This window comes from Scyliorhinus torazame, chromosome 21, assembly GCF_047496885.1.
Source record: "Scyliorhinus torazame isolate Kashiwa2021f chromosome 21, sScyTor2.1, whole genome shotgun sequence".
Classification (NCBI taxonomy): Eukaryota; Metazoa; Chordata; class Chondrichthyes; order Carcharhiniformes; family Scyliorhinidae; genus Scyliorhinus; species Scyliorhinus torazame.
The window spans coordinates 127758221-127772596 of record NC_092727.1 but is presented as its reverse complement, the minus strand read 5'-3'; the positions used below and the strand labels follow the sequence as shown (position 1 = coordinate 127772596).

The following is a 14376-nucleotide window of genomic DNA, read 5'->3' as shown; positions in this document are numbered from 1 at the left end:
GTGCAGATCCAGGTACCTTTTCAAAAGAGTTTAGGGCCTCTGCTTCCATCAGCCACTCAGGCAGTGAATTCCTGACACCCACCATTTTCTGTGCAAAAGGTTACCCCTCTAATCCTTCTGCCACTTCGCTTGAATCTATGACCCCTATTTTTTGAACTCTTTGCCAAGGGAAAAGGGTTCCTCCTGTCGACTCTATCTCTACCCCTCACCCCTCAACCAAGTCACCCCTCAGCCTTCACTGCTTCAATCACGGTATCACCGTGAATAGCATTGTGGCTTCACAGTGACTGGGTCCCAGGTTCGATTCCCCGCTGGGTCACTGTCTGTGCGGAATCTGCACATTCTCCCCGTGTCTGCGTGGGTTTCCTCCGGGTGCTCCGGTTTCCTCCCACAGTCCAAAGACATGCAGGTTAGGCGGTTTGGCCATGCTAAATTGCTCTTAGTGTCCAAAAAGGTTAGGAGGGGTTATTGGGATATGGGGATAGGATGGAAATGAGGTCTTAAGTGGGTCTTTGCAGACTCGATGGGCCGAATGGCCTCCTTCTGCACTGTATGTTCTATGTTAACCTCTCCCATCGCTCCCCATAGCTACAATTCTCCAGCCCTGACAACATTCTAGTAAATCTTCTCTGCACTCTATCCAGAACAATTACATCCTTCCTATAATGCGGTGACCAGAACCGTGCACAATACCCTAGTTGTGGCCTCACCAGTGTCTTATACAGTTCCATCATTATTACCCTACTTTTGTATTTTATACCTCTGCCAATGAAGGAGAGTGTTCCATGTGCCTTTTTTACAATCTTATCTACTGTACTGCTACCTGTCAGGATCTGTGCACTTGCAGGCCAAGATCTCTCACTTCATCTACCCCTCTCTGTATATTCCCATTTATTATGTATTCCCTTTGACCTCTGCATTACCTCACACTTATCCGAGTTAAACTTCATCTGTCACTTTCCTGCCCACTCCATCAATCCTTCTGTGTCATTTGGAGCTTACAGCTATCCTCCACACTGTCCATTACACAGCCAATTTTTGTGTCACCTGCAAATTTCACAATCACGTTCAAGTCCAAATTGTTAATATATAAAAGAAATAGCAGGGGTCCCAACACCAAGCCCTGTGGAACAACACTTTAAACAACTTTCCATTCGCAAAGGCAGCCATCTACCATTACCCCTTGTTTCCTGAACCAACTTTGGATCCAATTTGCCACATTATCCTGTATCCCATGGCTTTTACTTGTTTCACCAGTCTGCCATATGGGACCTTTTCCAACGCCTTACTAAAATCTATGTCGACAAATCTGCTGTGCTACACTCATCGATCTTCCTTGTCACTTCCACAAAGAATACAATCAAATTTGTACGGCATGACCTTCCCTTAACAAAGCCATGCTGACTATCCCTGACTAGTCCATGCCTTTCTAAGTGACAGTTTGTCTGGTCTCTCTGAATTGAATCTAACAATTTGCCCACCATCAAAGTAAGACTAACCAGCCTATAATTGTTTAACATGATGTGGAGATGCCGGCGTTGGACTGGGGTGAGCACAGTACGAAGTCTTACAACACCAGGTTAAAGTCCAACAGGTTTGTTTCGATGTCACTAGCTTTCGGAGCGCTGCTCCTTCCTCAGGTGAATGAAGAGGTCTGTTCCAGAAACACATATATAGACAAATTCAAAGATGCCAAACAATGCTAGGAATGCGAGCATTAGCAGGTGATTAAATCTTTACAGATCCAGAGATGGGGTAACCCCAGGTTAAAGAGGTGTGAATTGTCTCAAGCCAGGACAGTTGGTAGGATTTCGCAGGCCAGATGGTGGGGGATGAATGCAATGTGACATGAATCCCAGGTCCCGGTTGAGGCCGCACTCATGTGTGCGGAACTTGGCTATAAGTTTCTGCTCGGCGATTCTGCGTTGTCGCGGGTCCTGTCGCGCAACAATCACCAGGCAGGAATGTTCCCTTCCAGTCGGGGAACACTTCAGCAGCCAAGGGCATTCAGCCTCTGATCTCCGGGTAAGCGTTCTCCAAGGCGGCCTTCAGGACCCGCGACAACGCAGAATCGCCGAGCAGAAACTTATAGCCAAGTTCCGCACACATGAGTGCGGCCTCAACCGGGACCTGGGATTCATGTCACATTGCATTCATCCCCCACCATCTGGCCTGCGAAATCCTACCAACTGTCCTGGCTTGAGACAATTCACACCTCTTTAACCTGGGGTTACCCCATCTCTGGCTCTGTAAAGATTTAATCACCTGCTAATGCTCGCATTCCTAGCATTGTTTGGCATCTTTGAATTTGTCTATATATGTGTTTCTGGAACAGACCTCTTCATTCACCTGAGGAAGGAGCAGCGCTCCGAAAGCTAGTGACATCGAAACAAACCTGTTGGACTTTAACCTGGTGTTGTAAGACTTCGTACTATAATTGTTTGGCCATTCCTTCGTACACATTTTAAACAACGGAACCACATTTGCATTCCTCCAGTCCTCAGACATCTTCCCTGTGCCTAGTGAAGATTGGAAAATAATCCTCAGAGTATCTGCGATTTCCTCCCTGACCTCCTTCCGAATCCTAGGAAATAATCCATCCCGCCCTGGCGACTTATCCACTTTCATGGTTCCAATTCCTCTAATACTTACTCTCTTGTTATGATTATTTCATCCAATATTTCACACTGCTCTTCTTGGATTACTATATCCACATCATTCCTTTCCTTTGTGAATATAGAGACAAATAATTTGTTTAAAACTCTTCCCATCTTCTGCATCTTCACACAAGTTCTCTTCTTCATCTCTGATAGGTCTCACTTTTTTCTTAACTATCTTTTTGCTCTTTATATACTGGTAAAACATCTTTGGGTTTTCCTTAATCTTGCTTGCTAATATTTTTTCATGTCCTCACTTTGATTTCCTTATTTCCTTTTTTACTTGATCCCTATACTTTCTATACTCCTCTAGGATATCTGCAGTGTTGAGTTTTTTGTGACTATCATACGCTTTCTTTTTCCATTTAATCTTCTCCTGTTTAAAACATTTACTCCTGATTTATCTCCGTCCTTTTCCATAATAATACTAAATCTAAAATAATTGTGGTCACTATACCTGATATGGTCGCCGACGTCACTTCACCTACTCGCCTAACTTCATTTCTCAAGGCTAAATCCAGAATTGTATTTGCACTCATTGGGCTTGTCACGTATTGTTTAAGAACAATTTCTGGACACAGTACATGAATTTTTCACCCCTTACATTGTTTAAAGTCCAGTTGATATTGAGGTAGTTTAAGTCTCCTGCTATTATTGTCCTCTTATTCTTGAAATTTGACTACATATATGTTCTTCTATCTCCCTCACTATTTGGGGATCTGTAGTATACTCCTAGTAATGTGATTGCCCCTTTTTTATTCCTAAGATTTACCCATAAAACCTCATTTGTAAATCTGTTTGTATATCATCCCTTCTCACAATCATAATTGATTCTTTAACCAATAATGCTACCCCGCCCGCCCCTCCATTGTTGTCACTGACTCTATCCTGCCTGAAAACTCTATATCCAGGGATATTGAGCTGCCAATTTTGCCATTCCTTTAGCCAGGCTTCCATTATAGCAATGACATCCTGCTGCCATGTGTCTATCAGTGCCCTTAGCTCAACTGCCTTATTTGTAATACTCTTTCATTGAAGTATAAATAGTTCAATCCATCAATTTTGTTTGCTGGACGCTTTTTAAACCTTTTTATTTGTCTTTCTGAGGCATATATGGAAAAAAAATTTATGTCATTCATTTGTAACATTTTAAAAAATGATTGCTTTTACTACAGTCCTATAGAAGTGACAATCAACCAGATATTTAACGTACCAATAACAGAAACTACAAGAGCGTGACACCTCTTCATCTTGTGTAGGTAAACATTGTGTAATTGACAAAATAGATCTCAGAGAATCCCAGACATCCATTTGTTTGTTGAAACAGTTGTGCCTAAGACAGCTCTTGCACTGAGATCTATTTTGTCTATTGCAATTATTTACACCAGATAAAGACGTGTCAAGTGCATGCAGTTTCTGCTATTGATACTTTAACACTCTGAGTGATTGAAACTTTTATAGCGCCGTGCGGCTTTTCACAGGAACTTCATTGCAGTGTTAATGTAAGCCTACTTGTGACAATAAAGATTATTATTATTATAAAAGCATTTTTTTTTTTAAATTTACAAATGAATAAGTGATTTTTAAAAAAGTTTTTCCCCACATACCATTGTTACTATAGGGTTAATTGATTCTATACAGGGTGTATACTGGGCGAATGGGCATGGAAGTGACGTAGGTTTTTAAAAATTTGTTCATGGGATGTGGGCGTCGCAGATGGTGCCAGCGTTTATTGCCCATCTCTAATTGCCCTTGAGGAGGCAGTTAAGAGTCAACCACATTGCTGTGGGTCTGGAATCATATACAGGCCAGACCAGGTAAGGACGGCAGATTTCCTTTCCTAAAGGACATTAGTGAACCAGCTGGGTTTTATGACAATTGACAATGGTTTCATTGTCATCATTACATTTTTAATTCCAGATTTATATTGAATTCGTATTTCACCATCTGCAGGGGCGAGATTTGAACCTGGGACCCCAGAGCAGTACTCTGTGTCTCTGGATTACTAGTCTCGTGACAATACCACTACATCACTGCCTCCCCAATGGTTGGTATAGGGGATATGCAGAGCCATTGGAGATGGATGGAAAGGCATAAGTTGGCACAGATGGGGCATGGCGAGTGCGTGGGGGTGTATGGGATTTTAGGGAGTGCGGGCCAGAATATGTAATTTTAAATCAAAGTGCTAATGCAGGTCATTTAAACAGTTCACCTTAGTATTCAGCATCCCCTGTGGGTGCCCCCAGACTGTTTGTGTGGGAGGGCACGCCTGACTCCAGATACATCCCTCCCCTCCCCCCCCCAGAATGAAAATGGTCTTTGCAGGCATTTTCTCCCAAGGTGGGTGTGCTGAGCCAGGAAATATCCCAACTCCTGATACCCAGCTCTAGGATGAAAATCCAGCCCATTCAGCATGATTATAACAAGGTTGGACATACAAGGCCCATTGTTCAATTCATGGCCTGCCTTCAGTTGACTAATCGCATCCTGGGAGGCTAGTGAGGGAAAGCAATAAGCTTTACTGCCCTTGAATTGGGAGATAAGGGAGCGGGCAGTGTGGGGGTTAGAGGAAACAGGGAGGTGAATCAAACACAGTTCTCATTTCTGATTACGAGTCAGTGACTCATGCTGGAAAATGTCTTAGAGATCAGCTGACGTGGGCATCGAACTCAGCTCTGCTAAGGCCGTCCTCATGTCAAAATCTTCCACTGGCACTCGGCTGATAGCGAATGGCTGGTATTCCCAGAATCCTCGAATAATCCAGTCCGGAAGGAGGTCATTCAAACCCATTGGACCTGTGCTGTCTCTTTGAAAGAGCCATCCAATTAATCTCATTCTTCCTCTTCTTTCCCCATAGCCCTGCATTTATTTTTCCCAATTAAGCATTTATAGAATTCCATTTTGAAAGGTTTTGGGGAATCTGCTTCCACCACATTCCAGCAAGTACATTCCAGTCGGAAGCAAATGGCGGCGTCAAAACAAATTCCCCTCATCACACTCCGTTTCTTTTACCAATTACCTTAAATCTGTTTCCTCAGGTTACCAATGCTTCTGCCACTGCCCTATTTACTCTATCAAGATTCTTTAGGGTATTTAAACACCCCCAACAAATCGCCTCTTAATCTTCCTTGTTCCAAGGTGAACAATCCAAACTTCCATGTCACTAAAGTCCCAAATCCCTGGCATCATTCTGGTAAATCTGCTCTGCAACCTCTTGAAGGTGTTGACATGCTTCTTAAAGTATGGAATTGCAGCCCAGAATGAACCAGCTGTTTCCAGGGAGGAGGGGAGAGTGTTATTGTAAAAGGTGAGAGACAATCTGGCATTTATTTTTTATTTGAACAGGACCATAACACCCATGGAGTAATTACTGTAAATTTCTGCTCCCTATCTCTAACTTCCCACCTCGAGTGTCTCTACACTGCCAGTCTCTACACTGCCAGTCTCTACACTGCCAGCCCAACTTCTATCACTTCAACTGATGGATCAGTCCGTTCAGCAAAAGGTGGATCTCAAATGAAGGCGTTTCCAGGTCAACACTCATCAGTCTTGGAAAAGCTATTTACCCAGTGAACCATCAGGAGATTTATTGAGTTGTGTATGTGTTTTTAATGCAGAGTACCAGTTATTAAGCTGGGTCAAAATTGGAAGTTGTGAGGCCAGAATGTTTCCAATAAGGAAGAAAGTAGAGGAGTCACAGCAGAGACCAACTCAAGTTCCGGGTACTCACCACTAGACTGCTTGCAATTTGAAAGATTGATCCATATTCATCTGAAACAGGAAAGATACAAAGAGACAGACACGTGCACAAGGAGCTTTGATTCAATAAAGACTATCTCAAGTGTCCTTTTCAATCTTATCTTTTTTTTAAAAGAACTATCATATCTCACCCGCCCTTAAGTCTAATACTGTGATATCATCCCGGGGCACTGAAACAGAATCATCAGATTAACAGCATTGGGAAAATAAAGGTAGTTTAAGGGATTTATATTTAAATTGGTAACCATTAGAAATATGATATCATTTTAAGTGGGTTTAATTTAATGTTTCTGTGCCTGGAAGAATAAAACCTATAGTTAGATACATGCTTGAAAAAGATGTTTGTATCTGTGAGAGTTGGTTAAATTCCAACTGTGATTCTATTGTGCTCAGAGAGGACAATGGCGTGAAGAATAAATAGACCAGCAGAGGTATGTGGGCTTGCTCAGCAATTGGGGCCTTGTAAGGTAAAGAAGCTTTTAAGTTTTAGTTCACCTAATACGATATCAGTTGGAGACAGGACACTGGGGAGTAAACCTCTCTCACACTGCCAGGAGAAGCTGGACAGGTCAAGAGAGTTGCAAAGATGTAAGCTTCCTAAGGAGCAAGCTACAGTCCAGATAACAAGGACATTTTGTCAGAAGGAATGTTTAAGATGACTGGAGTTAAGAAAACAGAGACCAAGGTATCATTCAGAAGAATTCGAGGAAAAGTAAACAAAGGCCTCTGAGTTTGGATTTGGATTTAGATTTATTGTCACATGTACCGTGGGACAGTGAAAAGTATTCTTCTGCGTCCAGCCATACCGATTGATCCATACATGAAAAACAGGACTTACGGGTGGAATAGCACTGTTGCTTTACAGTGCCAGGGACCCGGGTTCAATTCCCGGCTTGGGTCGCAGTCTGTGCGGAGTCTGCACGTTCTCCCCGTGTCTGCGTGGGTTTCTTCCGAGCGCTCTGGTTTCCTCCAAAGATGTGCAGGTTAGGTGGACTGGCCATGATAAATTGCCCTCGATGTCCAAAAAAAAGGTTGGTGAGGTTACTGGGTTACGGGATAGGGTAGAGATGTGGACTTAAGTAGGGTGCGCTTTCAAAGGGCCAGTGCAGACTCGATGGGCCGACTGGCCTCCTTCTGCATTGTAAATTTTATGGTCTATAAGAGAAATACACAAAGTAACACATAGACATCGGATGAGGCAGACAGAGTGTAATGCCACTCAGTAGAGAAGGTGCGTGGAGAGATCAGTTCAGTCCATAAGAGGGTCATTCAGGAGTCTGGTAACAGCGGGGAAGAAGCTGTTTTGAATCTGTTAGTACGTGTTCTCACACTTTTGTATCTCCTGCCCGATGAAAGAGGTTGGAAGAGAGAATAAGCAGGGTGGGAGGGTTAAGGAGAGAATTTCACTAACCAGATTTGAAGTGGGAAAGCAGGCTTCAGAGGTAAATGGAATGTTTAATGCCATTTTAATACAGTCTGTGATTCGAGAGTTAAAGCAATTGTGAACAGTTTGCACAGCAGCCAAGACAAAGAAATCCTAAAAGCGGAGGTGTAAAACCCTGGACTGGAGTCACTGTCAAAAGTGGAGCAGAGGCTTTGTTTAAAGTGTCATTTGGAAAGCCTGATCTGGATTTTGGAAGGAAACCGCTAAGGGAAAACATAATTATGAGAGAAGATTTTAAATCATGCTTTGGGAGTGGAGTTTGGAAACCCACATGTGGCAATCATCTGGGGGATCCTGAGGAGAAATCCACAGACACTAACTTGGGTTCAGAGTGGAGTGTATTTGACCACAGTCAATTGTTTAAAAGGGACTTTATGTATCAATGAGGCCATGTAATCCGTGTTAATCTTTAAATCGGTGTGTATTTGTTAAGCTAAAGGGGGAGTAAAGGAGTATTGTACAATAATCCAACTTTTCATGTTTAATAAATGTTTTTTCTTGTTGTTAAAACTAACTAGCGGTCCTGTGACTCTGTTCCTCCATGTTTTATAAAAATACGTAAACGTTATGGTCTATTGAGCCAGGGTTCCATTCTGGGATCTTCCCGTCTAGTTGTAACAACAACTGAAATTGTAACAAAAGTATGACAACAGTTTAAATACTCAGCCAATGAGGAGTTAACCAACTTCAGCCAGGATGATTTTGGGAGGATGGGGGTGGAGGGAGTAATTTAAATCTTCTTTCCTCCAAGAGATATTAGAAGTTTGGAGATTGGATTCTGTCTTGACATACTACAGTTCTACTGTTAAAACAGCAGGGGAGTTTATGATTTCATCTTCATTTAAACATTATGTATTTACAAATACCCCAAAATTGTAACCTAATAATCCATGACACTGAGCACTGATGCATCACTGAAATGCCACATGAATTGCTACAGAGATAAGGTTGAATTCTGGTGTATATCTCTACTCATTCATCCCCTTGGTCTTGTAACTTTTTTTCTCACCCCTTCAAACCTCTTTTCTTCTCTTTCCTTCCCTTTGTTTTCTTTTCTTTTTTTTTGTTTTAAATAAATTTAGAGTACCCAATTATTTTTTTCCAATTAAGGGGCAATTTTACTGTGGCCAATACACCTACCTTGCACATCTTTGGGTTGTGGGGGGGCGATACCCATGCAAACATGGGGAGAATGGGCAAACTCCACACGGCCAGTGACTCAGAGCCGGGATTGAACCTGGGACCTCGGCGCCGTGAAGCAGCAGGGCTAACCCACTGCGCCACCGTGCTGCCCCTCTCATTGTGTTATTTTCGCTCTCTTTTCCCTCATCCTTTTCCTGTCTCAAGTTTACCAGTTCTTCCCCATTTTATTTCCTTAATTGAAGCTCGCATGTCCATCTACTCCCAGTACGTTTTTCCAGTTAAAGCCAAGACCATATTGTTCAATCTCTTACTCCAACTAATGTATGTTCAGTTCCTTATCTCTTTCTACCCTCTCTATCCTCCCGCAGTCAACAGACTTTTAAACCCTGAGATGAGCATCTCCCAATCACCCCCACTTGACGAATATAATTTATTTTTTAATTGAGGCGGTGTCCTGCAGTATTGGCGTTGGATCATTAGGTTCATTTAAAAGATGCATGGGAGCAATTACAAAGCAGTAATCAAATTCTGAATTTCAAATGATAATGTAAACTGAGAGAGAGAACAAAAAAATGTATTAAAATAAAGAACTTTCAAATAAATAACAGCTTTCATGACTTCAAGTCCCATGACACCTCACAACAAATGATGCATATTTGAAGTACATTGATTGTGGTTATGTCAGGAAATGTGACATCCATAGGTGTGCGAGATGCGAGGGAAGCCCAGCAAATCATGTCCACATGTTTTGGGCATGCCCGAAGCTTCGAGGGTTTTGGCAGGGTTTCGCTAAGGCAATGTCCACGGTACTCAAAACACGGGTGGTGCCAAGTCCGGAGGTGGCGATTCTTGGAGTGTCGGAAGAGCCGAGAGTGCAGGGGGTGAAAGAGGCCGATGTCTTGGCCGTTGCCTCCCTGGTAGCGCGGAAACGGATCTAATTAACGTGGAGGGACTCGAAGCCCCCGAGTGTAGAGACCTGGGTTAGTGACATGGCTGGGTTTCTCAGTCTCGAGAGAATAAATTTCGCCTTAAGAGGGTCAATGGTCGGGTTCACCCGGAGGTGGCAGCCGTTCGTCGACTTTCTCGGGGAAAATTAAAATGTCAGCAGAATCAGAATTCCAAAGAGGGGGTGGGGGAGAGGGCTGTTGTTGTATGGTTGGGATGTGTGAAGATTGTGATGGGGTGAAAATATTTATTGTACCATGTTTATGTCGCTGTTATTGTTATTATTATAAAAACTTGCAAATACACTCATAAAAATATTTTTTTAAAAAGGAAATATGACATCCAATATATCGATATTAACTAACATCTTTCTCTACAAACAACACAAATGTCCTTTAATGGACAGTTCCTTCTTTTTCTTTGGTCTTGAGGTTGGTTTTTAACTATTAACTGAATTCTCAAGATTAAATCGCTCCAAAGTGTCTACTACTTTTGTTCCAACACTCTCCACTCCTCTCTTAAAAGCACTGACTCACTCAAGGGCACAGACACTCCTCCATCAGTCCTCATCTGCATCTAGCTGGATAATTTTTATCCTCCCTGATTAAATCCAGATGTCGGATTGTGTCGGTCAATTTTAATCCTGCCTGCTGTCTCAGGTTGAGAGCAGCATTCCTGAAATTTACTCGAAGCTATTTTATTTTTCATTGACCCTGTAAGATAATTTTTGGGAGATTTGGAGTGTCCGGAGGTGGGATGAGGGGTGTGGAAGATGCTAATTTTTCTTTTTATTTCCACATGTCTTAGTTTGCTGAATAATCAACATTGTCGCTAAACCATCAACTGGCACAAAGTTAACTGTATATTAATAAATAATAGTTACTCCCTCACAAAACAAGCTCCTCTTTTTATTTACTAAACACCAAATGATAACCAGGACTCAAAGCACCATGATCACCAGTTCTAAAATGCTCATATCAGCCGTGTTCACATATCTCCTGGTAAAGGACAAAGAACAAAGAACAAAGAAATGTACAGCACAGGAACAGGCCCTTCGGCCCTCCAAGCCCGTGCCGACCATGCTGCCCGACTAAACTACAATCTTCTACACTTCCTGGGTCCGTATCCCTCTATTCCCATCCTATTCATGTATTTGTCAAGATGCCCCTTAAATGTCACTATCGTCCCTGCTTCCACCACCTCCTCCGGTAGCGAGTTCCAGGCACCCACTACCCTCTGCGTAAAAAACTTGCCTCGTACATCTACTCTAAACCTTGCCCCTCTCACCTTAAACCTATGCCCCTAGTAATTGACCCCTCTACCCTGGGGAAAAGCCTCTGACTATCCACTCTGTCTATGCCCCTCATAATTTTGTATACCTCTATCAGGTCTCCCCTCAACCTCCTTCGTTCCAGTGAGAACAACCCGAGTTTATTCAACCGCTCCTCATAGCTAATGCCCTCCATACCAGGCAACATTCTGGTAAATCTCTTCTGCACCCTCTCTAAAGCCTCCACATCCTTCTGGTAGTGTGGCGACCAGAATTGAACACTATACTCCAAGTGTGGCCTAACTAAGGTTCTATACAGCTGCAACATGACTTGCCAATTCTTATACTCAATGCCCCGGCCAATGAAGGCAAGCATGCCGTATGCCTTCTTGACTACCTTCTCCACCTGTGTTGCCCCTTTCAATGACCTGTGTACCTGTACTCCTAGATCTCTTTGACTTTCAATACTCTTGAGGGTTCTACCATTCACTGTATATTCCCTGCCTGCATTAGACCTTCCAAAATGCATTACTTCACATTTGTCCAGATTAAACTCCATCTGCCAACTCTCTGCCCAAGTCTCCAAACAATCTAAATCCTGCTGTATCCTCCGACAGTCCTCATCGCTATCCGCAATTCCACCAACCTTTGTGTCGTCTGCAAACTTACTAATCAGATCAGTTACATTTTCCACCAAATCATTTATATATACTACAAAGAGCAAAGGTCCCAGCACTGATCCCTGTGGAACACCACTGGTCACAGCCCTCCAATGAGAAAAGCATCCTTCCATTGCTACTCTCTGCCTTCTATGGCCTAGCCAGTTCTGTATCCAGACGATATGGTTCAGCTCAGAACACCTTTTCCTAATGTTCCATGGGGGACGCCTAATTCTAGAAGATTTACTGCTGATGGGAAGTGCTTCCTGCGGGTGGCATACAGACTGGAAACTCATAGAAGCCAAGGTTGGTAATTCTGATTGGACAAATTCTGAGAATATGTCACATGACTTGTGGTACCCCACCCCCAACCCCACTATTGGTCCGTGACATATCCATCCTCACCATGCACTGCCCTCCTAGACCAACTCTGGGCAGCACACCCCACCACACTGGGCTAAATCACTGGCTTTTAAACCAGACCAAGGCAGGCCAGCAGCACGGTTCAATTCCCGTACCAGCCTCCCCGAACAGGCGCCGGAATGTGGCGACTAGGGACTTTTCACAATAACTTAATTTGAAGCCTACTTGTGACAATAAGCGATTTCATTTCATTTCATTCATTTTAGGAAGGATATTGATGCCCTGGAGAGGATCCACAGTTTACCAGGATGATATCAGGGACGAGAGAGTTCCACTATGTAGCAAAGTTGGAGAAGTTGTGCTAGTCCTCTTTAGATCACAGAAGGTAAAGGGGAAACTTAACAGAGGTACTCAAAACTCGCTGGAGGAGAAATTCTCATTTGGAAAATGAGAAGTTTATTCTCATAGAATGTTTTAGTCTGTATTGCATATTGTTTTAATCAATAAGACTGAAATGACCCCCCCCCCCCCCCCATCTGTTGAAGGAAGCAAATGACAGCCCAGTTTCTGACCCTTCATATAAATAATCGTCGACAGACTATTCAACATAGATAGCTTCACAGTTCCTCTGTTAATTTTCAGAAGAGGTTGCCCCTGGAAAGATGCAATGATCAGCAACAGGAGCAGCAATCGGAATTAAACCCCGTCCTCCCACGCCAGCCCCCAACCTGACCCCCACCCCCACAATGGCCTTCACCAAGAGCAGTGAACTGGGACCTCCCACTGTCGCGCCCGTTCACTAACTGGAATATGTCATGTTGGTTCAATTGCCGTCTGAAACAAAAAACAAGCCGGATCAGGTTTGATTCTTACCTCTTTTTCTTCATAACCTTTGCTCGTGCTTTATGGGGATCATCAGTACTTGTGTTCCGCCGATTGGCAGTTGTAGGGGCCTCTTGCGGTGTCTCAAAATCCTTCTCCCTGCCATTCTCCGACTCGTTGCCAGTCACTGTTCCGGGGCCCCCTTTTTGCAGGCCCTCTTTTGCAGATCCCTGGGGCAATCCCCTCAGAGGGTCTTTCATTCTGCTAAAATATAAAGAAAGAGTCCGGTGACGCTCATTGCTTCAGAATTGTCCTGGTGGGTTCAGGTGAGTGAGAAGAGGCTTGAGTTTACACTTGAGTCATTCACCAGATTGCAGTCAAGAGCCACAATCCCAATGAATACTGTAGTCAAGGACCATTCTTCGGGAGCCCCAGGCTGCAAACACACACTCGCCCTGAGCTCACATGTACAGTGTCACAGAGGGGCTGGCTCTGCACCCCTGCAAGCTCGCTCCAGTGTCTGCAACAGAACGAGAGAAGAGACAGAAAGTGAAAAGGGAAAGATGGGGAAGATAGAAATAAAATAAAAGATAGGTGGGTTTAAAAAAATATATAAAGAAAAAAATGCAAACCAAGAGACACTGGAACTCCTTTAAATTCAGCAGTTAGTGGGTGTGAAAGCTCCACAAGATTTCAACGCAATCGGCACATGAGCAAATTGACAGTTGAATGAAGTGGAATGTTAGATTTGTAAAAGAAAACAACCTGTTTCCAGCTCTTACAGCGACCGAGCGATCTTGGGCTCAGTATTCCATCCTAAAGAATTGGAACATGCTGCAAATGGCACAATGCAACCAGCAGAATCCTGAGTGAAGGTGATGCCTGGGATTGGCTATTGATTGCGTCAGCACCGGGCCCTAAACAGAAACTCCACTGCCGCCTCTTAAAAAGGTCAAGATCCCACATCAGTGCATGGTGGACTCTATACACCAGCAAACACCAGCACATTCAGCTTTGATCGCTGGGTTACAGTCAATTAGAGTCCGTGACAGATCGAGCTCTTCACTTGCCATAGAAAGGGAAACAGGAAGAATTCCCTAACTGCTGACCACTTTCACCATCAGGGAAAACTGCACCGTGCATTTACACAATGTCTTTACTACAAAGAGCCGTTCCATGAAAGAAAGATTTCTATTTCTACAGCACCTCTTGCAGTTATTCACAGTGAAGTAACCTTTGAAGCATTGTCAGTGCTTTAATGTAGGAACAGTAAGAAGTCTTACAACACCAGGTTAAAGGAGCACTGCTCCTTCC

The 14376-nt window shown here is 43.4% G+C and overlaps 1 protein-coding gene across 4 annotated transcripts in view; it reads right to left on the bottom strand.

Annotated features, from left to right (window-relative positions):
• Window positions 1–13446, bottom strand: part of LOC140398633 (uncharacterized) — a 77554-nt gene extending 64108 nt beyond the window's left edge. For 3 of the 4 annotated variants that reach the window (XR_011937521.1, XM_072487524.1, XM_072487527.1), the window contains exon 1: window positions 6388–6423. The gene's annotated coding sequence lies outside the window, so the exon portion shown is untranslated. Of the gene's footprint in view, window positions 1–6387; window positions 6424–13113 lie in introns of those variants that run through there. The other variant, XM_072487525.1, reaches the window with a different exon arrangement.
• Between the last annotated feature and the right edge of the window lie 930 nt (window positions 13447–14376).